The 25,229-nt window shown below is 52.1% G+C and overlaps 1 protein-coding gene across 11 annotated transcripts in view; it reads right to left on the bottom strand.

Moving 5' to 3' along the window:
• Nucleotides 1-19,751, bottom strand: part of ITPRIP (inositol 1,4,5-trisphosphate receptor interacting protein) — a 34,110-nt gene extending 14,359 nt beyond the window's left edge. Inside the window, exons 1-3 of one of the 11 annotated variants that reach the window (XM_077877728.1) lie at nucleotides 19,365-19,750; nucleotides 18,446-18,773; nucleotides 835-1,059 (exon numbers count right to left, since the gene is read on the bottom strand). The gene's annotated coding sequence lies outside the window, so the exon portion shown is untranslated. Of the gene's footprint in view, nucleotides 1-834; nucleotides 1,060-2,027; nucleotides 2,195-5,348; nucleotides 5,533-8,952; nucleotides 9,107-13,960; nucleotides 14,147-18,445; nucleotides 18,774-18,935; nucleotides 18,959-19,364 lie in introns of those variants that run through there. The other 10 variants (XM_077877725.1, XM_077877731.1, XM_077877727.1 and 7 more) reach the window with 10 other exon arrangements.
• Between the last annotated feature and the right edge of the window lie 5,478 nt (nucleotides 19,752-25,229).

The raw sequence follows: 25,229 nt of genomic DNA, 5'->3' as shown, positions 1-25,229 counted from the left end.
CTGTGTGCCCTTGGACATGTTAACACACCTCTCTGAGACCCATTTTCCTTAATGGACAGGAGGAAAGCTATATGTAGTAACCACAGGGCGCAGTATTGAGGGATGTGGTGACCCATGCAAACTGCGTACACAGCACCGTGGATGGTGCACAGCATACATTTGTTGAATGGCAAGTGTTTTTGAACCAGTTTTGGGTCCTTGTCTTCCCCCACTGCACACCTCTCCTTCTGATCTGTAAGGCCTCATCCAAATTCAGACACTGACCTCCTCGACTTTTCCCAGGTCTCTCCCCAGGGCAATCTTGGATATAACCAGAGTGACTGAGTCATTGGATTTCCTTTCCTCTCATGAGTCGTCTAAACTTAAATCTCACTTCTTAAAATTGTGTCTCCACATGCCATTCCTCCAGGACAAATGGATTTTTAGATCTCAAGCCACCCCTTATAATTCTGGGAGTTTTTTAGATACGCTGAACCTGGGGCCCCATCCTGGGTCTGTTGAACCGGAATCTGCATTTTAATATCATCCCCATTAAAGTTTGAGAGTCACAGTCTTATGGGGTAAGCCTCACATTATACCCTCTCCTCTCCCAGAGGGGAAACTTGCCAAGTAACAATGAGCCTTTCCCATGCTTTGCCCTGCCCCCTTTCTGCCTGGGACCTCCGCTAGGAGAGCAAATGGCCAAATGAGGTTGTTGTTGGACTACAAAAGACACAGAAGGTTCCCCTGGCCACCCCCCAGCCTCGTATGCCAACACGCGCTTCTCCACATTGCTTGAGCCCCATTCCCTAACCTTGCATTTACACCCTTCCAACCACTTGTGCTGGTTCTTACCCTAATGGTGCCAAGAACAGGTGTGTGTCATCAGGTGAAGACAGCTCTGCAGGTTCTAGCCAGCAGTGCCAGGATGTACACGACTCGGGTTGCCACAGGTGGGTAAAGCCTGCTTCTCAGATGTGATTCTATCCCACACATAGCTGGACAACGAGCAGGAACCAAAAGCGGGATCCAGCGGTAGCAGAATTCAGCGTGCACACATATTCAGGCCCCAGAGGTGGACTTGGGGAGGAGAGGGAGGACAGGAGAAAGTGCAGGAAGTCAGATCGGAAGGGGTGTGGGGTGAGGAAAAAGTCCAGGGGGAAGCTAGCCAGCTTTTCTTCCCTAAGACAAGGAGTGGCTTGCTGGATAATTGCAGAAACAGGTCAGCCCTGGTTTCCACACAAGAGAAACATCAATGGAAAGTTTTGCCAGGGTGGTCCAAGGCAAAGCCACGAGGCAGGCTTACGAACGTGGATCAGGGTTTTAAGATAAAGGTGTGCAGTGCTAATAAGCACAGCACCAGGCAGCAGCCAGCTGGGAGAGAATTTGGAGGTTTTGAGGCCCTTGAGGGTCCCTGTACTATAGGCAGTCCCCTTTGGGCATAGCAGACCCTGACAGGTCACAGTAATAGTCCTGGGTGGCCCCTGACCCAGGAGGTTGGTCTCCACGCCAATTCAGGGTAGGATGCCAGCAACTGGGGAATAGTGCCATCGTCAAGCCTCCTCTTTCCCCAACAGCTTCCACGGGGCTACCTGTGTGCATCCTCGTGCCTTGTTCAAGGGCTGTAATGGCCTCCTTGTACTGGGACAGGCAAGGTTCAGAGCTCCAGACCAAATGGAGCCATCGACTCTGTATGGAAGGGGTTAGGAGGATGGATTTTGGATTCCAGAACCCAGCATGGGCACGTACTAGCTCTGTGACCTTGGACAAACCACCTAACTTCTTAGACTCTCAGTCTATTCATCTGTGAAATGGAAAGAATAATACCTGATGTTGGAAAGCTTGAACAAGATCATGCATATAAAGCCCTTAGCGAAATCCTTGCCCCTGAGCAAGTTTATAAAAGGGTCTCAGAGATGGGATGGGGAAATGCAAGGGCCCTGCCTGTACAGTTTCCTGATGGGCCATGCAGATGCCCCTACCAGGTACCCTGGCAGGAGGCAAGCAGCCCACAGTAACACTGACAGGAGTAGGGTTACAAGACTCACCCGAGCATGAGGGAGATGAGGTAGCAAAGTGGAAGGAGCCTGAGCTATAGAAACAGACAGGCCTGGGTTTGAAACGTGACTCTATCCTTGCCGAGTGGTCTTGCTTCATGGCACCACTGCTTTACCTTTGAGATGGAGCTAAGAGAAGTTCCTCCTTCCCAGGAAGGCTGAGTTAAGGGAGATAATCCAGTTCAGGTGCTTGGCACAGTGCCTAGCACAGAGTGGATGCCCTACATTAGCTCCTTCCCCCTAGGCTTCCACGGGCCTCTGTTTTCTCACCTGCTAAGCACCCCAGCCCTGCCAAGTGCTAAGGGGTGCGGAGGAAAGCACGCTCAAAAGTGCTTTGAAAGCACAAAATGCTCCTCTAGCATTGCTGTCCCTTGGCATGTCACTCTGCCCACCCTGCCCCCCAGCAAAGGGGAGAAGCCTTTGGAGCCTTGGATCCTCTTGGAGGTAGAGTCTGACTCACGTCAACTCCCTCCCAGGGATCAGATGAGATCCCAGTTGTCATTTTGCTCCTTTTAACGTCTGGGCAGGCAGGCTCTGCCTACGGCACCCTAAGGGGTGGGGAACAGGCTGTGGTTGCTCAGTGCTCACTAGATGGGGCAAAGTTGGAACCTCTGCTTCCCCTCCCCAAACCAAGCCATAGGGAACACTCCTCTGGGGGCCACAGGGCCAGAAGAATAAGGAGAAGGAACCAGAGTGGTGTGACTTTTATTGGAGACCACAGGGACAGGCAGGTATCTGGGAGCCTCTCCCCAAACTGTGGATACACATGCATGTATACACACACACACCCCTTCCCAAAGAGCCCCTTTCCTCTCAATTTCAAATTGTCCACTTCTCTCACCCCATGAGGCTGCCCCATACACGTGGCCTGAGCATCCAGTTGGGTTTGGCTTGAAAATTAACTTGGGTTACTCCTCGGGCTTTTGTCTGTCTGCTTGCCAGGAAGGCAGCAGGAAACCTGCTGAGTTCCTCTCCACCCCCCCCCCGCTCCTGCCCGCAGAGTGTGGTGGCCCATGCAGGTCACAGCTAAACTTAGCCTGGCAAAGAGCCAGGGTCACGAGGCAGCAGGGGCTGGGGCAGAGGGCTGCAGATGGTCAGGTCAGCCTGGACCATTGGTTTTCTCAGACCCTTATTCTGTGCCTGGCCAGAAGCCTCAGACCCTCCCTATCCCCTGGGGTCGATCACTCCTGCATCCCCCAGAGCCCTCCAGCACCCCAATCAGAGCTTAATCCAGTGAATTCCACTAGGAGTTGTCTAGTAGAGATTTGTTTCTGTTTATCAAACCCTCACTAGGCTGTGCTGGGTGCACTGTGACCCCCTTCCAAGTGGTAGGTGGTATCCCTGTTTCACAAACCTGTTAACCAAACCCAAGAGACGAAGCAATTCTCTAGCACACGACTAGAAAAGGCACAGCTGGGTTGAGATACCTTCTGTTCTGTTTCCACCCCGAAAGTCCACGTTCTTTCCACCCTGCTGTGTTTTCAGAGCACCTACTATGCACAAGGACCACGAGCCCAGCCTGATCCCAGGCACGGAGAGCACCACAACCCACATGTGGAGGCAGACAGCCACCAAGGCCTCACAGGACTTGAATGGGCTGGGGAGCGTTAATGGCACATGAGCAGTAGGCTATGAAAATGCAGAGGGAATTTCATTTCTGTTCTTTGGGGACCCCTCCTTGTCTGTGGACCTTCCCTGTGTCCCCCCTGCTGCAGAGACGTGGCTGTGCTAGCTTTTGGCTCCATATTGGTGAGAGCAGTGAGAGCCTGTTGTCCAGCCCCGCGTGTTCATCAACATCCCTTCTGACCTGTCACCCACCTACCCCCACTCGGGGCTGGGTGGCTGTGGCCTCAGCAGCAGAGGCACCCAGGACCCATTTCTCAGCAGCCAGCAGTCCCCTGGGACAGTGGTTCTCAAAATGTAGCACCGTGATCATCTGGGAACTTAGACATGCAAATGCTCAGATGCAATCCCAGTCCTGCTGATCAGAAATCCCAGGGCTGGGGCCCAGCACCTATGTCGCAAGGAGCCCTGTGGGTAGTTCCAGCACCCACTCAAGTCTGAGAACCAGCCCTGCCCAAGCCAGGCAGGCCTCCAGGAGGAGGAGGGTGCGGCTCCTGCGGTGCCCCTGCAGCCCAGAATCCTGCAGCTCGCCAGAGCTCTGCCCCACGCCCAGCTTGTCAGATGCAATTAGCTCAAGCGGCCCTAGCGTCATCGTCAGAGCTAAAAGGAACAGCTGAGTGGTTTCCTTATAAATAGAATAAAGTAAGGTGGGTTGATGGCAGGGGAAGCCACCTGTAGCCCAGATCCTGGGGGGTTTCTTGGGTCCCTCTCCCACTGCTGAGACTCTGCACCCTCTGAGGAAGAAGAGGCCAAAGAAGACAGAGCTGTCATTAATTTTGGGCTGTGTGCCTGGTCTTGAGCTGGACTTTCTCAGTGCCAGCTGGCAAAGTACAGGACTGTTTGGGGGAAATCAAGCCACAAATTTAAGAAAGTCAGAATTTAGTGTATGCTCGTCTAAGCCCCATTTTACAGATGAGGAAACTAAAGAGACCTAAAGAGGAGACTCCTCTGAGCAGGAGTGGGGCGGGGAGGGTGTGGTTCAGGCTGGTGGGGTGAATCCCACATGGAGAGACAGGCCAGAGAAGTGGCGGCAGGTGCCCTGCAACAGCCGGTATGCATGAAGCTAAGCACTTTGAGTATATTTTGTCATTCGATTCTCGGAACATTAGTTCCATAGTCGCAACATCCTACCTTGTGAAGAGACTGACGGTCAGAAAGACCCACTGTGTGGCTTCTCAGATTCCCTGTCTGCAGGGAGCCTGTCCCCCTCCCTCAGTGCTCCTTCCATCCTCCCAGGGATGAGTGAGCCCTGCCACCTCCCAGGTATCACGGCAACCACTCAGATCATGGGGAAACTACTGTAGAGTCTGACCCTGCGTCTGTCTTGGGGGTGGAGTTTGGGCCCCGGAGAGCAAGAGAGCAAGCAGTCTGTCTGAAGCCCTGGTGAGGCTCTCCTGGGGTCTGGCTTGTCTGATCCCTGATTCCATGTCTCTTTCTAGCCCAGCCCATGCTGCGCCCCGGCGTCAAACAAGCTTCCCTGCCCAGCCCAGGGGCCCCTCCTCAGGGAGGACAAAATACATGCAGAGTAAGGAAGGGGTTTGTGGCTCTCACCGGCAGGCCTCCCTCGCCCATCTCAGAACTCCTGCAGCTCAGGCCACCTTCCCGCTCCCCCTTGTGTCACTTTGCCCACCAGTCCCTGCCTTCCTGGCTACAGTTCTAGCAAGTTCCCAAAGCTGAATGTCCTCTCACCTCCTCCAGGGCACCAGGCTTCGGGCAGCGCATGCAGCAGGCGCCCAGTATGCCAGTCAGAGCTGACTTATCATGCATTGGGGAGGAGATGGCCACTGCGGGGATTACATGTCTCCACAAACTCCTTTTTCTTCCCCTCAAGGCTGGGGGTGGGGTGTAAACGGACTCATCCTAGATGGCTCCCGCCCTTTCAAGACAGGAGTCTCCTACAGGAGAGGAGAAAGGCCTTGCAGCCTGGCCCACACCCCAGTGAGGGCATCTCTTGCTGAGGTTCCTCTTTGCCTGCACCCCAAATGGAGGAGGTGGGGTAGGGGAAAGGCTGAGCAGCACTGGGGAGGGGGCTGGGGCCTGGGGCCTCAAGCCTGACTGAGTAGGAGATGGAGGGCAGGCAAAGAAAGGAAGTGAGGAAAGAGGAAGGAAGAGAACCAACAAAGCATAATTGAGAAATGGGTTGAAGGGTGAGGTTCTGAGCCCCCAGTGTCTCTTCTCCATGTCCTTACAGCCACCCCCATTACCTTTCACCTCACTCCTCCCACTCAGCAGAACTTCTGTCTTGGCCGCCAGCCAAGTTCACCTTCCTCAGACCTGCCACCCTCACAGCCACTGAGGTCCTTCCCTTACCTGCTTTCAGTCACCCTTCCTGAAGGCAGGGGTTATAAGACCAAATGTGGGGGAGAGGGGTGGGGAAGGGGAGAGGTGACCATAGTAAATGGTCAAGGCTGCAGATGCTACAGATCCAAGTGATGCGCATGGGGTCAAATGGGGCCCACGTGCTTTCCCTAAAGGGGAGAGCCACCACATGGCATGTGCTGTGTGTGGAGAATGGCATGATCTATTTTTTCCCCCCAAGAGAAGCCAGAAATCTGGATTTTATCAACATCCCTCAATTTTACAATGTTGGGTGCTATTTCAAAAATTCTTTGAAAACCATGGAAGCCACACAAAGTATGTCAGTGGGCCACCTAAAGTCCATGGGCCCTGGTCCACAAGCCCCCTTTATGTGCCTTCTTTCTCCTATTCACCGGAACTCCCCACTTCCTCAGCATCCTCAAGGCTGCCCTTGACCTTGGGACTCTCCTCACTCTTCCTCCTTGGCAATACGACCATCTACTATTTCCTCCGTGAATAGGACTCCCTGGAATAGCCCCCTTGGCTCGACCTTTCTCCCCAAACCCAGTCCTGACTGTATTCCAGCGTCTCCCAGTCATCCCAGCAGCCGCCCCCAGAATAATCATAACCGGCATTTATGAGGGCTGGCTATGTGCCAGGCCTTCTCCACAGCCAGGCCTTCTCCACAGCCTCTCCAGGGACTAGAAGAAAGCAAACTGTGGCCTAATGGGTGTGCACTAAGGAGCACTTGGTATTACTGTCTAAGGTCTACGGTCCCCAGGACTGGAGAACTGGACCCCCACTGCCCCTCCCTAACCCAGGGGACCTGAGTGAGCAGGGGCCTGGGCTCAGAAGAAGCAGGGGTCAAGACTGTACCCCAGTAGGGGTGCAGGAGAGAACAGGGAGGAGAGAAAACTCCCCTCCCTGCCATGCCCAGTAGAAGAGAGCCCATGGCAAAGTTTAGGCTGGGAAAGGAACAGCCTTCTCACCAAGGTGAGCTCTGCTGTCATCGCCCCGTGTCCCCACTGGCCAGACTCACAGGGGGTGCCCAGTCACACCAGCCAAAGTCACATCGGCCAAAGCACTAAGTTTCCTCAAGGCCCACTTTCAGAGGGGAGAGGTTCAAAAAGTCACCAGGAAGCCAGCCCCCTCCTCTGGTCTGGGGTGAGGCAGCTGACCAGCCCGAGCTCAGGAAGGACAGGGGCCTGGATTCGGCTGCCGTGGGTGGGAGAGCCCACATCCTTCCTGTTCCCGCTCTTCCATCAGCAGCCCATACATATCCCTTGGCAAGCAACAGATGGAGAAGGCAGGGAAGCCATCAATCTCCCAGGAAGGACACGGTGTCTGACATCCCCACAGCACGTCATGGGAAATCACCGTGTCCTGGGACAGATGGACTCCGGGGAGTCTCAGAGGCTTAGGCCCGGCAGACCCCAGAGACAGCAAGGGGCTCCCCCTGGCAGCCTTTCGTCCAGGCCCACATCCAGCTTTCTTTCACCTGTTCCCCCAGGGAACTTTGAATCCAACAGTTCCCGTGGTGGGTTGGATGGTGACCCTCCAAAAGTTAGGTAGGTCCACATGCTGACACCCAGGCCCTGTGAATGTGACTTTACTTGGAAGGAAGGGTCTCTACAGATGTAATTAAATTAAGGATCTTGAGATGAGCTCAGCCTGCATTACCTGGGTGGGCCCTAAATCCGGTGACAAGTGTCCTTTTTTTTTTTTTTTTTTTTCAAGTGTCCTTATAAAGAGACGGAAAAGGAGCAAACAGACACAGAGGAGAAGGTGATGGAAGCCAGAGGCAGAGGCTGAAGCAAAGCTGCCACAGCCTGGAAGGCCTACAGCCACGGCACGCTGGACAGGACAAGGGAGTAGCCCCCCTGGAACATTCAGAGGCAGTGTGGCCCTGAGGGTAATCTGATTTCAGATCGGGCTTCCAGAATTTTGAGAGGGTCCTTTCTGTTGTTTCACGACCCAGTTTATGGCGTTTTGTCAAAGCAGCCCTCAGAGAACAACACAGTCTCGAAGCCCAACGCAGCCTCCTCGCCCCACTCTGATCCCCAGCTACCTCTGAGGCAGCCTTTCCTCTGCACCGAAGCCGGGGGCTCCCCATCCTGGCTGGCATGAGCCTTTAGAATCGGCTCCTTTGAGCCCTCCCTAACGCCCAGCCACCCCAGGTGGCCTCCTCCTCCCTGGAATTCTCCTTTCTCCATCTCACTGGTTTCTAATTTCCATGTGACACAGGTCAGAGCTTTAAGACTGATGTTCAGGGCCTGGTCCCACCAAGCCTTGGGGGTCCCCTCCGTTCCCTTCCCACCTGCCCTGGCTACTTCAGATTACTGACTGCCCCCAAACACCTCCTACACGGCCCCAAATTCCCTGCACCGTGTCCACACCACACAACCCAAACCCTACTCAATGGTCCTCACAGCAAGCACACCTCAGAAACTGCCTCCAAGGGCCTTCCCCATCTCTCTCCACCCCTAACTCCTGAGACAGATCCTTCTTTCTTGAAAGGGAGGAGACCAAGCCGGAGTTGGGGTGGGGGGCGGGCTGGAGCAGATGGCATCTGTATTAAGCCCTTCTGAGTACAGCTAAGCCTGGTGCCTTGTGCAGATGGCATCGCCAGAGAGGTCCCATAGCAGGAACTCCCCCCCCCCCTCCCCGCCCTGCTGCCCGCTGCCCGCCTCCCTCTGTAGTTAGCTCAGCTCAGCAGTACAGCGGTCCCTGGAGCTGAGAGGTGGAAAAATCACTCAAGGTCTCACAGGAAAAGAACAGGGGAGCCAGAGGCCATGCTAGGCCCACAGCTCCAGACCCTGCCCTCCACCTGGTTCACCCCATCCTGCTCTTTTATCACAGTGAGTTGCTTGAGCTCTGTTACCCCATGACTCCCGGGGCCAGGAAGGCTTGTCCTGACATCCCCCGAAGTGGCCGGCAGAGACCAAACAGGTGGCCTGCTCCATGCTCCATGGACCCATGCATCCTGGGGACCCACCAGTGCGCTCACATCCTGTGCTCTGGAGACACACCCGCTTTCAAAAGAAGGTATCGCACAAGTCCTCCGTTCTAGGGAAGGATGCGTTTCCTACAGCGAGCGTGCACCAAAGCGTCTCCCTTGGTCCCCAGATTCCCACCTGGCGTTTCTGGACCTGAAATCACATGTGAACAGCGGAAACACAGAGGTGACCATTTCCCACAGTGAAGCAGCCCTCATCTACCACCACACGCTGGCTAGGCTCGAGCTAGTATTTCCCTGAATCTCCCTCCACCTCTGGGCCCCATCTCGCCCACAGGAGCACCAGCTGGGAAGGAACATGAACACCCACGTCAGGCGGGGGGATGCCGAGGCTCCCCAGGCTTGTACCCCCTCTCTCCCTCCACCCTGTGTCCTCTACACCCCCGGCCTCCCAGCAGAGTAGTGGATGCGCAGCATGGGCAGGCTCCAACAGCAGCAAACATGCTGCCTCGATGGGGAGGGTATCTGAGGGGATGAGCAGGAACCAGAAAGAAAATATGAAGGCAAACAAAGTGGAGACAAAGCCGTGCTTCCGCCACCACCCTGCTTCCCCTCTCACACATGAGCTGGGGATGGATGGAATGAAACAGGCTGCTGGGCGCCACCTTCCTGGTGATCCCCTGGAGAACAGACTAGCTCATAAAGATGACCTGGCTTCTCCGGGGAGGGCAAGGGCGCCTAGGGCTTTCTATGGCCACAGAAAGGCCAGCTCCCTACCTCCTCAGTCCCCATTGGGCTCCCTCTCACTCACATCCTGGCTTGAGGGCTTCTGGCCCCCACACATTGAAATCCCAGGCTGTCTCCCACCCTGGTCCCCTGTGGCTGGGGCGGTACTGGACACAATGCCTCGGCCCCAGCTGGGCAGGGCTGGGGGGGGAGGCGTTGGGGAAGGGAAGAGCTCTGGGCCTCCTGCATGTACACATACACACACACACACACACACACAGACACACACAGCCTGCAAAGATCTAAAACCCCTTTCATCTTTATAAAGAGACACAAAGGCAAGATGGGGGCCAACCCAGTAGTTAAACACTTCAGAGCTTGTGGCGGGCCTCTCTGCTTGCGCTCTCTGCTGCAGGCACCTGGGCTGAACCACAGGCCCAGAGCCGCCTCCGTCAGGGCAAACCCGTTCTCCCCGTCCGGGAAAGCAGAGGGCCTAGACTGTAGGCCAGGAACAGAGGGCAAAATTACCCCCAGAATCGTCTATGGCTGCACAGAGTCCCCTTCCCCTGAATTAGATAAAACACCGACAACCACAGGAGGCAGCCACAGGGGACGAGGGTGACGCCTGTGCTCTGCCCTGGCTTCTGCCCGAGGCTGCGCGGGGCACGCGGTGGGTGGGCCCGAACCACGGGCAGGTACCAGCGGGTCAGGCCGGGGCGGGCAGCCGCTGCCACTGCCAACGTCCCGGGGACATACTCCGCCCCAAGGCCACCCAGAAACAAACAGCCCAAGGCGCTTCAGCTCAGGAGAGCTTAACACTTGGCCGAGGCTTAGTGTACAGCAGCGAAGGGGCCAGACTCCGGAATCAGAGGGCCCGGGTTTGAACCCCAAGTCTCTCACGGGCGGTAACGACGGGCATGGTGGTCACATACATGGTCGTGCTCCCTAAAGGACATGCTTATCTGCGTTGGTATGGGTCATAAGGCCAGGGCTCCCCTTTGCTCCTGCATCTTAGGGACTCTGACTCATCTTAGGTGACCCACATCCCTGTGGCACTCTAGATGCCTGGGGACTTGGCCTGGTTGTCTCCTCCGCCTCCCTGTTTCTCCAAAGGCCCCAGGGGCTGCCACAGAGGGAGACAGGAAGCTTGGCACCTGGGGACCTCATAGCCTGCCACCACCCCCACCCCCCAATCTGGCAGCATCAACACTGACCCTCCTCCAGGACCTTCGGAGCAGCTAGAAGGAGAAACCACTGTTGGTGCCTGATGTCCGGTATTACAGTGCAGGCACCCTGTGATGCTTGCTGAGTGAATGAATGATGTCAGGACTGGGGGGAAAACCTCACTGCTTTTACTCCCAGGAGCACGAATTTGAAATGGGGGTGTAGTGGGAGATCCCTCACTAAGTAACTTCTAAGTTTTTTCTTCCTGGGAACGCTCTGCAGTCAGAAAAGCAAAGTGCTGACAGTGGTGGGTGCCTTGGGGAATGTGAGCAAAAACTCTTTCAGATGCAGGCCCCCAGAGACAGACCTCAGCCACTTCAGGTCTGGACAGCCTTCGCTGAACCATAGGCTGACTCACCACTCGAGTTTACCAAGAACACAGCCCAGGAATGAACCCCAACACAAGTTTATCTGACCGCCAGCTGCCTCTCCCTTTGACGCTCACTTCCTTGCTTGAGAGTCTTACAGAAATGTAAGATAAATGGAGGATATGGGATTTGAAGCAAATTCAGGAAAAGAAGCAGAGAAGCACCGCTTGATGGAATGGCAAGCAGTTTTCCCTTTCTGGAAAAGAACAGACTGGCCCTATGGCCCTATGCCCCATGGGAGAGTTTAAACAGTAGCAGCCCAAGTGTGACATTTACTAAGATTTAGGCATTCTGCAAAATGCTTTGAGTCTCATCTGCACAATAAGCCTCTACGAGAGGCAATATCTTCATTTTACAGATAAGGAAACTGAGGCAAAGACTGGAGGGATCCCTGGGTGGCTCAGCGGTTTAGCACCTGCCTTTGGCCCAGGGCGTGATCCTGGAGTCCTGGGATGGAGTCCCACATCGGGCTCCCTGCATGGAGCCTGCTTCTCCTTCTGCCTGTGTCTCTGCCTCTCTCTGTGTGTATCTCATGAATAAATAAAATCTTTAAGAAAAAAGACTGGAGAGGCTACTTGCTCATTATCAGCATTGGAATTTGAACTCAGGACTGACTTTCAAGTCTCTGATTTTCCCATGATGCTGTGTGACCTGATTATCTGTGAAATATTACACGCACCTCTGGGCTTCCCTGTACCATTTAAGGCAAGGCAGGTGACAATTTAAGTGAAATCTGGATATGAAGCAGGGAATCAGTCTTAATGAGCTTTCAAGGTACTTCCCACCCAGAGATTCTGGGTGTGCGACCTGGGATGTCTGAGACCGCTTTTCAGCCAAAAGGGCAGTGTATCAGGAAAAGGGAGGGAGGACCCTTTGGACACTGGACAGTGTGTTTTATGGGGAGGCCTCAGGAAGAAAGTGGCATTTTGGGAGGGGGGGGCACTCAGGGGTAAGACCTCGGCATCCCGTCTCGTGCCCACCAGCCCAGGCTCACTGCGGTCCCACACTCCTCCGCCTCCTGCCTCTTCACTTGACTGGGAACAAAGTCTCAGCAAACAAAGGACCTTTTCATGAACTTGAGGCGGGTCCTCTGACTGCTACTGAGAAGGCTATTGAAACAGGCTCCCAGGAGAACAGTTTGTTATGAGCACATGGTTTTGTACCAACAAGCAGGGCTAGAATTATGACAACGCCCTCCCTATGGTTTGGTGCAGGTTAGTTAGAAGGAAACTCTCCTGTTACCCACTTAAGGCAAATGACCTGGGGGTGAAAGTAGGAGTAGCCCAGGACAGCTCCAAAGCTGAGCCCTCCTCCCGGGCAGCGAGTGCTCCACTCTGCCATTCACCTGGAAGAGAGTCATTTGAAAATTATGGGCTTTCTATTTTTTCCCAGGACTTCTGAGGATTTTATTTTTTAATTTATTTTTAAATTTTATTTATTGGGCAGCCCTGGTGGCGCAGCGGTTTAGCGCCGCCTGCAGCCCAGGGCGTGATCCTGGAGACCCTGGATCGAGTCCCACGTCGGGCTCTCTGTATGATGCCTGCTTCTCCCTCTGTCTGTGTCTCTGCCTCTCTCTCTCTGTATCTATGAATAAATAAATAAAAAAAATCTTAAAAAAAAAATAAAATAAAAAATATTTATTCATGAGAGACAGAGAGAGAGAGGCAGAGACACAGACAGAGGGAGAAGCAGGCTCCATGCAGGAAGCCCGAGGCAGGCTCGCTCCCAGGTCCCCAGGATCACACCCTGGGCTGAAGGTGGTGCTAAACCACTGGGCCACCTGGGTTTAGGTTTAAAAGGTTTAAAATCCTTATCTGAGGATTTTAAAGTGCTCTGTATATTCATTCTCTGGTACTGGCTGCTATTATCCCTATTAACAGGTTGAGAAACTGAGCCCTAACTGCTAATACCAGAGTGAGTCACAGCAGAAGACCTGGGTAGGTGGTTGGCCTGGTGTCTTCTCACCTCTTGACACTCAGACTTTGTGGGATTCTGCTCTTTGGCAGGACGCAGTTGATACCTGTGCCCATCCTCTCTAATGCCACTCTCCAAATCCTGGGATGTATCTCAACCACTTCCGAACCCCTGTATGAACTACTGGGGAGGAAGGGATTCTGTAGCTTTAGTTTAAGCCAAGTTGAAACTGTGGCGTGCTAGAGCTGGCGAGAGGTGAGCTGTGCGACCTTGCTTCTGTTCCCAGCTGTACCAGCTCTTGGAGCTGCAGATCCCAGATATTCCTCTTCTCTGCGTGCATTTGATTATAAAGCTCCATGAGGTCAATGAATCCCTAGCACACTCATTGCCTTGCACATTGCAGGAGCACAAGAAATACTCGAGCAATGAATGGACGGTCTCTCTTAAGTCAGTTCCTGTAGCCAGGACGTGGGCATCCTTGTTTCCCACTTTCCTTTGGGGGTGAGGGTGGAGAAAATGGGAAAGCCACTCTTCTGATCACCCTATCACTGCTCCCCTACCTACCACTCTCCCCCACCAGATCAGGCTGTGAAACCCAAGGCCATGGAAGCTGCCAGAAGCTACTGTAAGATGTCATACTCTTTGCTTCAAGTCACAACTCAGAGAACTACACAAAACTGCTGGTCTCAGCACTGAGCTCTATTCCCTTGGGCCAAGCCCAAGGCCCAGAGGCCTACCACCAACTGGCTCACAGCCCAGACCTCTGAAAATGCAGCCCCTACCTGCCCCCCTTGCCCAGCCCCTGAGAAACACACCTGGGATGTCACACCTTCTATGCTCCCTCCCTTCAACATCAGTCCTACAGTTGGAGTGGTTCTTATTCCTCTCAGTTGCCTTAAGGTGGAGGTGTTGCCGTGGGCAACAGTGATGTCACCTTCCAGGTGCTTCCATTCTGCTGATGTCAGGGGGTGGGCCACTCGGATAGAAGGGCAGTACGCTTTCTACAAGAAAATATCACAGGTCTCAAACTCCTGAGGAGGGCCCTATAGACCTCTGAGGCACCCCCAAATGACCCTCTTCCTCTCCCAGAAGACCTCACCTTTCTTTCCCCTCTGGATGCCTGTTCAGGCCAAGCCTCAAACCTGGCTGTCCCTCCCCCAGAGCTGGCGGAAAGGTGAGGACTAGCAGCTGTGTCCTCACCTCTGAACAAACCACAGCAAGGGCACGGATGAGCAACTTTCTTCTAAGCCTCTGAGACAGTCTGGGTCCCTACAGCCTTGTCCTTTGGCCAGACATCAGTGGCAGTAATGGGGAAGCCAGAGGCCCAATTCGGCAGAGAATGTGGATCCTTGACTGAACTCAACCTGTCTTTAAGAGCTCATACTAGCCAGATAAGAAGTTGATGCCAGGTACAGGGCTTGGTGTTTTCTACACATGTCCTGTGAGTGGTTATCCCCAATTTACCAATGATGAAACTGAGGCTTGAAATAGTCAAAGTGCTTGCCCAAATACAGAGAACATCGATCTACTGGGTGGTGGAGCCAGGACTCAACCCAAGTCCACGCTACTCCAAAGCCCATGAGGGTCACAGCTCCTTGGCACCGGGTCACCTAGAGACTGTAGCTTACTAAAGATGAACCGTGAGGGAGGCTGACCAGAGATCACAGAGAGCCCTTTAATTCCAAAGAGGCCATTTGGGCAGGCCAACTGATCCGAGACAGCCAAGGCAAGCAGTGCCTTAGTACAGCTTCATGCCTATGCTCACAAAGGGGCTGCCATAAGTGGCCAATCTGGGGTCTTTCACTTCCCCAAGCATCTGTGATTAGCGATCTTGTTTCTTCGCTAAATCCTCTTAATTTACATACAGCATTTATCCCTGTGGCCTGGCCTTCAACCCTGAAACTGTATAGTGGTTAACTTTTACAAATAAAACTACGTAGCTGGGAGCTAAGTAAAATAGAAATAAGCTAGGGGCACCTGGGTGGCTCAGTGATTGAGTGTCTGCCTTTGGCTTGGGTCACGATCCCAGGGTCCTGGGATCAAGTCCTGCATCAGGGTTCCCCACAGGGAGCCTGCTTTTCCCTTTGCCTGTGTCTCTGCCTCTCTGTGTGTGTCTCTCATGAATAAGTAAAAAATTTAAAAAATAGAAATAAGCAAAATGATGCAAGAGGAAATGGAGAAATCCTATCAGGTAGACACTGCCCCCAAGGCACTGGCCAAAAAGATCTAGACAGCCAGGCTGACTGGAGTACTGGTCTATCTGGCAAGTATCTCTCCACTGATGAGAGGGCCATAGAGTCAAGAGAACCCCATTATATTAGACACCCCACTCCATGCCCCGCTTTGCCAAGCATGAGCTGCCTGGATCTTTGTATTCCTATGTGGCTCGGCCAGGATACAGTCTGCATGATGGTGACGGTCACAAGTCTTCCCAATTAATAAACTAGCATTCTAATTTGCAATTAATAAACTAGCATTTTAATTTCCCACTTCTGGGAGCTTCTCGAGGTGACTCAGTACTCCAAGTCCAAAATACTCTGAAAATTGTGGAGATGAGGTTTCTGAATAAGCATAGCTAACTAAGAGCTAGGCTTGGGACAGGTGACAAGATGTACATAAACAGCACCCTTTATGGGAAATCTGCTGGGTATCAGCTGGTCCTTCCCAGGAGACTTCGAAGCATCCTCATGGCCCAGCAGCTAGTTTATTTAAAATACTGTCTATAGATAGTATGTAGTAAAATGCTTCATTCCAGCTAATTAAATGCTAAAATGTATAGTGTGGAAAATAAATGATCATTTAGATGTAGCTATAAGATGGAATTTTGGGAAAGATTCCCTGAACGAGTTTGGGAAGGGCATTTACAGGTGAACAGGGCCTAGACAGGGAAGGGAAGAGGGGACAGATGGGGCCCAGGAGGTGGGAAGAGCTGGGACAGCATGTTTGGACACTCGCCAACTTGTTCCACCCCTGAGGGCATTTCCTGCCTTGGTCAGGGGCCCCACGTAGCTCTGGCCTTCTCTTTCTGTACAACGCCCAGGTGGCACTTACTCATCACTCTCACGTCAGGCCCCAAACTGGATTTGCCGCCTCACACTGTCCAGCAATTAAAGACGAAAGTCAATTGATACTTGGGCCTGGCCTCCATGAGCCATCAAGGCTGACTGAGCATGCTCTTTTCCCCTTATCTTTCTGCAGCCAGATGAGTTTTCTATCTTTCCTCCCTCTGAGCAGTTTTCTGTCTTCCTCTGATAAAGAAAAGACCAAATCATACAAGAGGCTTGCTCTTCCCTTCTTCCCACTAGGGCTCCCAACCAAACAAGTTTATTTTTTTAAGATTTATTCACTTATGAGAGAGAATGAGACAGAGCATGCAAGTGGTGGGAGAGAGAGGGAGAGGACCCCAAGTTCCAGAGGACCCCAAGTTCCTAAGCAGACTTCTTGCTGAGCATGGAGCCTGCCCCTGCATGGATCCTATGACTCCCGAGATGATGACCTGAGTGGAAACCAAGAGACGCATGCTCAACCAATTGAGCCACCCAGGCACCTGGCAAACTAGCTTTTTAAAATTAACCGACTTCTTACTCTAGGTTCAGTGATTGGGACTCAGCTTCCAGGCTCCTAAACACTTCACTGCTCTGTGTCTTAGCTTCCTCATCTATACAGGGGTAACAACACCTACCTCATTGGACTACTATGAAGATTAAATGACTTAATGAAAGTGGTTTTGGGAAAAAAAAAAATCCTGGCAAATAAATGTTAGGCCTTCAATAATTGTTGGTCATCTGGGCTGCTGCGTATGGTTGCACAGGTGATATACTGCTCAAGAACACTTGGCCTGAGTATGGTTAAGGATGGATCCAGCTCACAAGCACTTGCCCAGCTATGCGCCTGGGCCATATCCATCAAGATGAGACCCCAACATGGCATCCTAAATGTCACCAAGGTGCCACCCTCTTGCAGAAAGATGCATCTTACTCTAATTCACACAAGGGACGGAACTGGCTAGCAATAGCCTTGGCGATTATTAACAACCCTTGGCATTCTCAGATATATCCCTCTCCCCAGCAAGACTGGATTAGAGGGGGATTGGTCTGAGATGGACTGGTCTCAGCCATAAGTAAGGTCCTAGCACTCTTGGTAGGACATTTCTCTGTCAAAACCCCACAGGCTGCATTGCGACCTCGTCCCTACTGAGGGGACTTGTCTGCCCCAAACGTGGAGCCACAGTTTTGTGCTCTCTCCTTCCTGACTGCTAGTGGCCACCTGCCTCTGCTAGCAGGGATGGCAGTGCACTACTAACTTCTAGTTGTTGCCAAGTTACTCCTTACTTCTGAGTGAAAGCTATCTCCCTGCTTCTAATTGGTGCGTCTCTGAGCAAACCTTTGTGTCTGTGAGCAAACTTTTCCTCAAGTGACAGTGCTGGAGATTCCTGAGGGCCATGGCCTCATCCCCCTGGGCTTCTCATCCTGGAGACAAATGCGGGTGGTTCACTCCCTTCTCCCTCACAAGATGCGCTTTGCTGACCCCCCATTGCCATGCCAGCCCCTCTCCCCTGGACCACTTCCCTTTGGCAGTGCCATCCTTTGCTGGAGGGGGCCTGGAGGACTGAGCTCACCGTAGGGGCTCTGCTGGTCACTGCCTCCCAACTGAGATGTGTACCTCCTCCATCAGACAGAATCCCCCACCTTCTTTCTCTTTATTGACTCCAGGGCGTTTGAGAAGGGACAAATACAAAACCAGCTTTCTCCCAGGTAGTACTTTCTCGGGTGGGCACTTTTGCCAGAAGCCCCTGCTAGATGTTCTTCCCTGTTCTTGCCCTCAGATAAAAAGTTCACCCCCACACCCTGGTCTTTGTTTCACTTTGAATCCTGCAGGAGCTGGGAACCACTCCTGGTAAGGTGACAACTTCTGGGATGATGGCATCGGGTTAAAAGTTCAGATCCTTGCCCCCTGAAATCCAGAGCTTGAAATTGCTGCATCTTTGCAAATTACGGAGCTAGGGGATGGCATCTGAACAAAAGCCATCCACCCAGGGAGAGCAGAGAGTCAGTATAACCACTTTATGGTTACCCACAAGTGGAAAATATGAGGGCAGAATGGCCTGGAGCAGCAGCAGGCACAGGGAATTAGCAAACAATGAAAGCCACTTAGGCACGTAGGCTGGAAGGAGGGCTCCATAGCACAGCCCATTATGTTAATAATAAAGAGGTGAACAGCAGCAACTCCACCTGGGTGTGCGGTGCCATGTTCACAGCTAACCTGGACCTGTGACTGCAGCGGGCTCAGATCAGCTTTACCTGGCAGCCTCTCCGGGGTACAACTGGCTTGTAAAAGGCAGGAAGGGCTCTGGGTCAAATCCAAAAGAGTAACAAGAAAACAGAACAGGATTCTCAAACTGATTCAGATCCCCCAGGCCGGGGTCCAGGATCTGCCCGGCATCTGGAGCTCTTGTAGTTTTGAAGGCGGTTCCTTCTCACACCAGGCAGGGGATGTGTGATCCCTGAGTGGCTCCGTAAAATATGTTCCCCTTCTTGGTTGGCAGCATTTTGATTTCTAAAGAGGAGCATTTGGGATGGGAAGCCCGGCCCTGGGGCTTCTGAGTCCCATCACCTGGAAGCCAGAAAGCTGGAGACACAGGGGGGAGAGGTGGGGATTGGGTTAAGGGTCAGGCGATTTGCAGCCGCAAGAGGAAAGTCCTGCACTGCGCGGGGTCTCTAACACTCGCAGTCCCGAAAGAGGAAGCTGCGGAGGCTCCCTCGGGCCCCCGTAACCCCATAACTTCACTACCTTAAACCGAGAGAGAAAACAGGCAGCCCTCCTACTGCCTCCTTGCAGGAGGGGAAGAGCCGGGGACCGGCCCGTCTGTCTGTCCGCGCACGCACGCTGCACTCAGAAGTAACGGACCGCGGGGCGGGAGCGACCGTCGCCGCGCGGGGTTGCAGCCAGGAGGCCCGGGGGCCCCGGCCCGGGCTGCAGCGGAGACGCCGGGGGCGCGGAAGGGCACGCAGCCGGCCGCCCCGCGCCCCCAGCCCCGGCGCCCTCCGCCGCGCCCCCAGCCCCCACTCCCTCCACCGCGCGCCCCCGGAGCCCTCCGCCGCGCCCCCAGCCCCGGCGCCCTCCGCCGCGCCCCCAGCCCCCGCGCCCTCCACCGCGCCCCCGCTCCCTCCGCCGCGCGCCCCTTCCCCCCCGCGCGAGGCGGGCGCCCTCGGGACTCACGCCGGCCTTCGTCCCCTCCCGGCCTCCGCGGGGACCGCGCCAGCCCCGCAGCGCGCGCGGGGCCCCAGGGCCCGGAGGCCGCGGTTCGCGTCCCGCCGGGCGCTTAGAAGGACGGGGGCGGCGGCTCCACGGCCGGCTCCCGCCCTCGCGCCTCCATCCGCGCGGCCCCCAGGGCGGCGGAGTTACTCATTTCCTGGATGTCACAGAAACTTTTTCCTCCTTATAAGAACAAAACACCCGCCTCTGCCACGGGCCGCCGCAGCTCCTTAAGGAGGACCGCGCGAGTTGCGGTGAGGCGGCCCCAAGAGGTCGGCCCCCGCCCCCCACAGGAACCCCCGAGAGGCCAGCAGACCCGGAGGGCGACCCTGCGAGTCGGGCTCCGGCCTCCCGAGTCGGCCGGCGCGGGGGGCCGCGGGGCGAGCAGGACGCCCTTAAAAGGCAGCGCGGGCGGGCGGGGGGCGGGGGTTAAGGCGCGGCCCTGGGCTGCGAGCTCTCCGCGGCGCGTTTTACAAGCGGCGGGATCCCAGCCCCACCCCCCCCCCCCGCTTTTGTCCTGGGAGGGAACTGTACGTCCAGACACGACGCCGGCCCCTTTCTTTTTCCGCGGCTCGAGTGCACGAACAAGGAGCCACGGGCCCCCGTGCCTTGCTCCGGGCTGAGGCTGCACAAAGGATGGGCACCGCCCGCCTCCCTGCAGAGGGCGCTGTCGGGCCCCGAGCCGGCCGCCGTAGTGCAGTTAGACCCCGTGGGTGAAGTTAGGGTCCCGGGAATCGGGTGCCCAGGTGCCCCCCCCGCCCCCGGGTGCGAAATCCGTAGCCTCTCCTCCTTGTGACCCGCCGGCTGTCCCGGCCAGGGGGAGTGGCGGCCGCGGCTGGAACAAATCCTGCATTAAGTGGCTTTGGGGGAGTCCAGCACGACGGAGGGCGGCCTGGGGGGAATGAGGAGAACACGCTGTCCAAGGGGTTGTCACCAGGGCCGCTGCGGTGGGGCCTCTTAGGTCACCTATGCCCTTCCCTCTTGGAGCCAGCCCAGTAACGTGAACACTCGCCTGCAAGACATTAGGCTGAGGCTCGAAGATAAACAGGCAGTGAGACAAAGCGCTAAAAATAGACCCCCTGGCCCTTGGCCCAGGTTACTCTTGTTTTCAAGCTTCTGCTTTGCTCCTAGCGCTTTCCTTACATCAGGGACAGTTAGGCGGAGTTGGGGGGGCACTGATGGGGAGGATGGGGGAACGGGCTTGCAGGGGTCAAGGGGCAGGCTGCTCTGAGATGGGCCCCTTTGGCCTGAACATTATTTTGAGTTAAAAGCAATGGAACCCTGCCTGGGCAGATTCTGGAAAAGCTCTTTACCTCCCCCTCCCGGGGGCCAGCCAGCGCTAGGAAGAGAGCTATTAGGAATTCCTCTTTACCTAAGAAGCGTAATGAGGCAAGCTTTGTTTTCCAAACTCCTCCTTTCACCATCCTCCCAATAGTCTTTCTCCCTTTGTAACCTCAGAGCCCACCCCCTCTCCTGGGCTCACCTTAGCTATCACTGTCTTTGGAATTTCCCTGTCTGGGTGGGATCCCCCTTGCAGAGGCACCTAAATGTGATTTTCTCCTGTTAAAAAAAATCTGCTTCATGTCAGTTTGATTCTTAGTCTTGCTAGAAGGATCTTGAGGGGCAGAAGAAATTCTTCCTCGTTGACTCCAGGAATCTAGGGAAACGTTTGCGAAAGGGCTATGTATTGCCAAAATGTCTGTCAAGTTGGATGGGTGGGGTACTCCTTCTCCCCAAAGCAGGCAAAAGGAATTCTTGGAGGGTAGGGACACTGACCTGAGCACCTCTACACTGCCTTATAATCCTTGGGGTAAGAGTTCAGGGTTCTGTATGCTGGAACATGAAGGTTAGTACTCGAATGCCCTCTGGGATTGTCATCCTGTGTGCAAAGTCCTTCTATCAATTTCTAACCGGCTGTGTATATTTATTTATATAAGGAATATTTATTAGATTTGTCTTTCTTTCAAACCTGCATTGGCTCCCCTCTGCTTTCAGCACAGAATCCACCATCCTAACCTGGCACACAGGCTGTTCATGAATTAGCCTCTACTTATTTTGATGCAGAAAAAGGATGTTAGGGTTCGAAGCCAAGGGCCAAGAAAGAATTCTTGAGACATCTCTGGTGCGAAAAGGTGGTTTTGTTAAATGTGGGGACAAGACTTGTGGGCAGAAAGAGTTGCACTGAGGTCACTGAGGAGTGGCCCATTATATATCTTCAAGCTGGGAGGGGATTAGAGAGAGCCTTAGCCTCCCAAGTATTTTGGAAACAAAGTTTCCAGGATCCTGAGGGGGATAGCTATTGTTAGGTAAAGGTCATTTATTATTATTTAGTAAAAACTCAGGAGACCCTTCAGATGTATGTATGTTATCGGGTCATATGCTTGGGGATGATTGCCAACAAGTATCTTGGGGGCGAGGGGTGGAGGGTAGAGACAAAGGTTTCCAAAGGAATTTTTATATGGTAAAGTAGACTTACAGGGTTCTGGGGGTCAGGCTAAGATTGCCTTTTGCCCTTAGCAAAGTACCAACATCGACATCAAGGCAGTTGAGTCCCTAGAGGAATGTCACTCTGCCTGTTTCAAGGACTTGTCCATGGGCTGTAGGTAGTAAGGGAATTTAACAAGTTTTCTTCTGCCTTTGTTTCCACATCAGTTTCACCAACCTCATATCTCACTACACGTTCCACACTGAACTCCTTGTAGTTCTTGGAATTCATGCTTCTCAGAATGTGATATGGGATCTGTTCCCCGCCCCTACCCTTAGATATTCACAAGTGCTCTATCTTCTCTGCAACCGTCACCCACCTCTTTCTCCAACCTGTCACTCCTTGCACACACACACTTTTTTTTTTCCTAGCTAAAGGGGACTGGGTCTTCAAAATTGGCAGTTTCTCTTCCAGGAACTCTTCCTTGAACCACCACGCCGTGGTTAGAATCCTCCTCCCCATCATGTAGATTCCATAGCACCTTGTGCTTACTCTAGAAAGGGTTTTTAAAAGACAGGAAAGTACAAAGATTCAACTTCTGGGAACAGTAGTGATCAAAGAGTTCATGACCCTCGGCTTTAAACACAGAACAGCTGAAAAAAAGATAGTAATGATTGAAAGGAAGAAAGGGGGAGCCCTAGGGTTGATGCAAGAAAAGAGAACTCAGAAACACCTCGGGAGAGTTGACTTATTTTAAATAAACCCAAATGGCTGACCGGAGTTCAGGACTCATTCAGGCCTTGGGTTCTAAAAAGGTAGGGATCTGCCCACAGTTGGGACCCTGCAGAGGATCTTAGGGACTAGAAGATGGAGAGAAAAAATTCTCCACTCATCCAGGGGCCCAGCAAGGAAGTTTGTCGTTTGTCTGGGGCTTTGGATGAACTGAAGTTGTCTGCTGTAGAAATGGAAACCACTATGCACAGATGTGAGGCCCTAATCTACACAACGGGTGTGGGGAGGGAATCCTGAAGTCAACACAAAATATCAAAGCTGGTTCCAGAGTGATGACTTGGTCCTGTCAGAAGTGAATGCAAAACCTAGCTGTTTCTTCTGATCTCTCACAGCACAAACAACCCTCATTGAAGATGAGCTTATAATGAGAAATTATAAACTAGGAAATGAACTGCATGAGGAATGGGATCGGTAGGTGTAATAAACACGAGAATTAGACTCTTAAGAACTTGATACAATAGAACAATTTTTTTAAAGATTTTATTTATTTATTAATGAGAGAGAAAGGCGAACAATTTGAAGAATACTATAAAATAGTTCTGTTCAAAATAATTACAAAGATAAAATTATAAGAAAGATAAAAAACAGTAGAACATAGCACTATGAAAAAAGAATAGGCAAATTTGAAAAGCATAAATGCAATATGTAGAAATAAAAAGTTTAGTCATTTACACTCAAAAAATCTTAATGGTTGGAATTCTTAGGCAGTAATAATGTATCAGTCAAAAAGCCAGGAACAATAACTCATTGAAAAGGGGAACGGGTGTCTGGGTGGCTGTCTACTAAATGCCCAACTCTTGGTTTCAGCTCAGGTCATGATCTCAGGGGCCTGAGATGGAGCCCTACATTGTTGGGCTCTGCCCCTAACCCCTGGTCCAATAAATAAATAAATAAATAATAAATAAATAAATAAATAAATAAATAAATAAATAAATAAAATATTTATTTTTAAAAAGATTTTATTTATTTATTCATGAGACACACACACGGAGAAGCAGGCACCCTGTGGGGAACCCGATGCAGGACTTGATCCTTGACCCCAGGATCACAATCTGAGCCAAATACTGAGCCACTCAGGTGTCCCAGTAAATAAAATTGTTAAAGGGGGGATAAAGAAAAGTGACATACTAATCTCATTTACAAATACTCCTTCAGAAATCCTAACTAAAATATTGACACAGAATTTCAGCAGTATATCAAAATGTAATTCAACACTTCTGGGCACCTTGGTGGCTCAGTGGTTGAGTGTCTGTCATAGGCTCAGGTCGTGATCCTGGGGTTTTGGGATTGAGGCCCACATCAGACTCCCTCTGCCTATGTCTCTGCCTCTGATTGTATTTATTTATTGTAAATAAATACAATCTTTAAAAAGAGAAACAACTTCTGTAGCATGATAAAAATAAAAGGTGACATTTGGCCTCCAAACCAGTGTCCTGCTTAATGAAGAAATACTAGAAACGTCATGTTCAAGTTAGTGCAGGATAAGGATGTCTTCTTTCATCTTTTTTTTTTTTTTTTTGTCAATTTGGAGTGTGATTGGTTGCAAGTAATAGAATACCTGACTATAATTTCATATGTGTTTGAGACTACTAGAGAATTAAAGAAATAAGGGATTTATTTTTCTTAAATGAGAAGTCTGTATAGAGGTGGCTGCTTTGGTTGAATCCTTTGATAGTTTTGGGTCTGGTCAAATGTGATGTACATATTGCAAAACCCGTCCTCCAAGGCTGTTTTCAGTTTAGACTGCCATTGATAAGGTATGTGAACAATGTTTCCCCACATCCTTTCCAGCACAGGCTATTTCCTTACTTCAACTAATGTGCTTCTTTTTTTATTTCTTCTTCTTCTTCTTCTCCTTCTTCTTCTTCTTCTCCTTCTCCTTCTCCTCCTCCTCCTTCTTGTTCTTCTTCTTTCTTCTTCTTCTTCTTCTTCTTCTCCTTCTCCTTCTCCTCCTTCTTCTCCTTCTTCTCCTTCTTCTTCCTTCTTCTTCCTTCTTCTTCCTTCTCCTTCTCCTGCTCCTTCTTTTGGAAATAAACTTTTATTAACTTATTTATTTTAGAGAAAGGGAACACAAGAGCGGGGGAGCAAAGAGAGAGGGAGAGAATCTCAAGCAGATTCCATGCTGAGCTTGGAGCTCTATGCAGGGCTCCCTCTTACAACCTGAGGTCATAATCTGAGCTGAAATCCAGAGTCAGATGGTTAACCAATGGGGCCACCTAGGTACTCCTAGTGTGCTTCTTTTATAAGTAAAAAAAGATATCTCAATGTGTTGATGTGTATTTCTTTAATTATAAGTGAGGTTAAATGGAACATGATTGTTGGCCATTTTTATTTCTTCATTTGGAGATAGTTGATTATAACTTTACTCATTTTTCTGTTGGCTTGGTTCTCGTGTGTGTGCGTGCATGTGTGTGTGCATGTGTGTGTGTGTGTGTGTGTGTGAAGGTAAATGGAACTCTTTTCATAATCTCAGGTGTTAGCTGTGACTTCAAATTTTACAGTGAAAGGTGACTTGTGACCAACACCAGACCAATTGCAGGGCAGCCTCACACTGTGCTTCACAGTCAAGAACATTTAAAAAAACCAACCCAAATGTGAGGACAGATTTCCTG

The sequence above is a fragment of the Canis aureus genome, chromosome 29 (genome assembly GCF_053574225.1).
Source record: "Canis aureus isolate CA01 chromosome 29, VMU_Caureus_v.1.0, whole genome shotgun sequence".
Classification (NCBI taxonomy): domain Eukaryota; kingdom Metazoa; phylum Chordata; class Mammalia; order Carnivora; family Canidae; genus Canis; species Canis aureus.
Note: the sequence above shows the minus strand (reverse complement) of the source record. Positions and strands in the feature narration are given on the sequence as shown.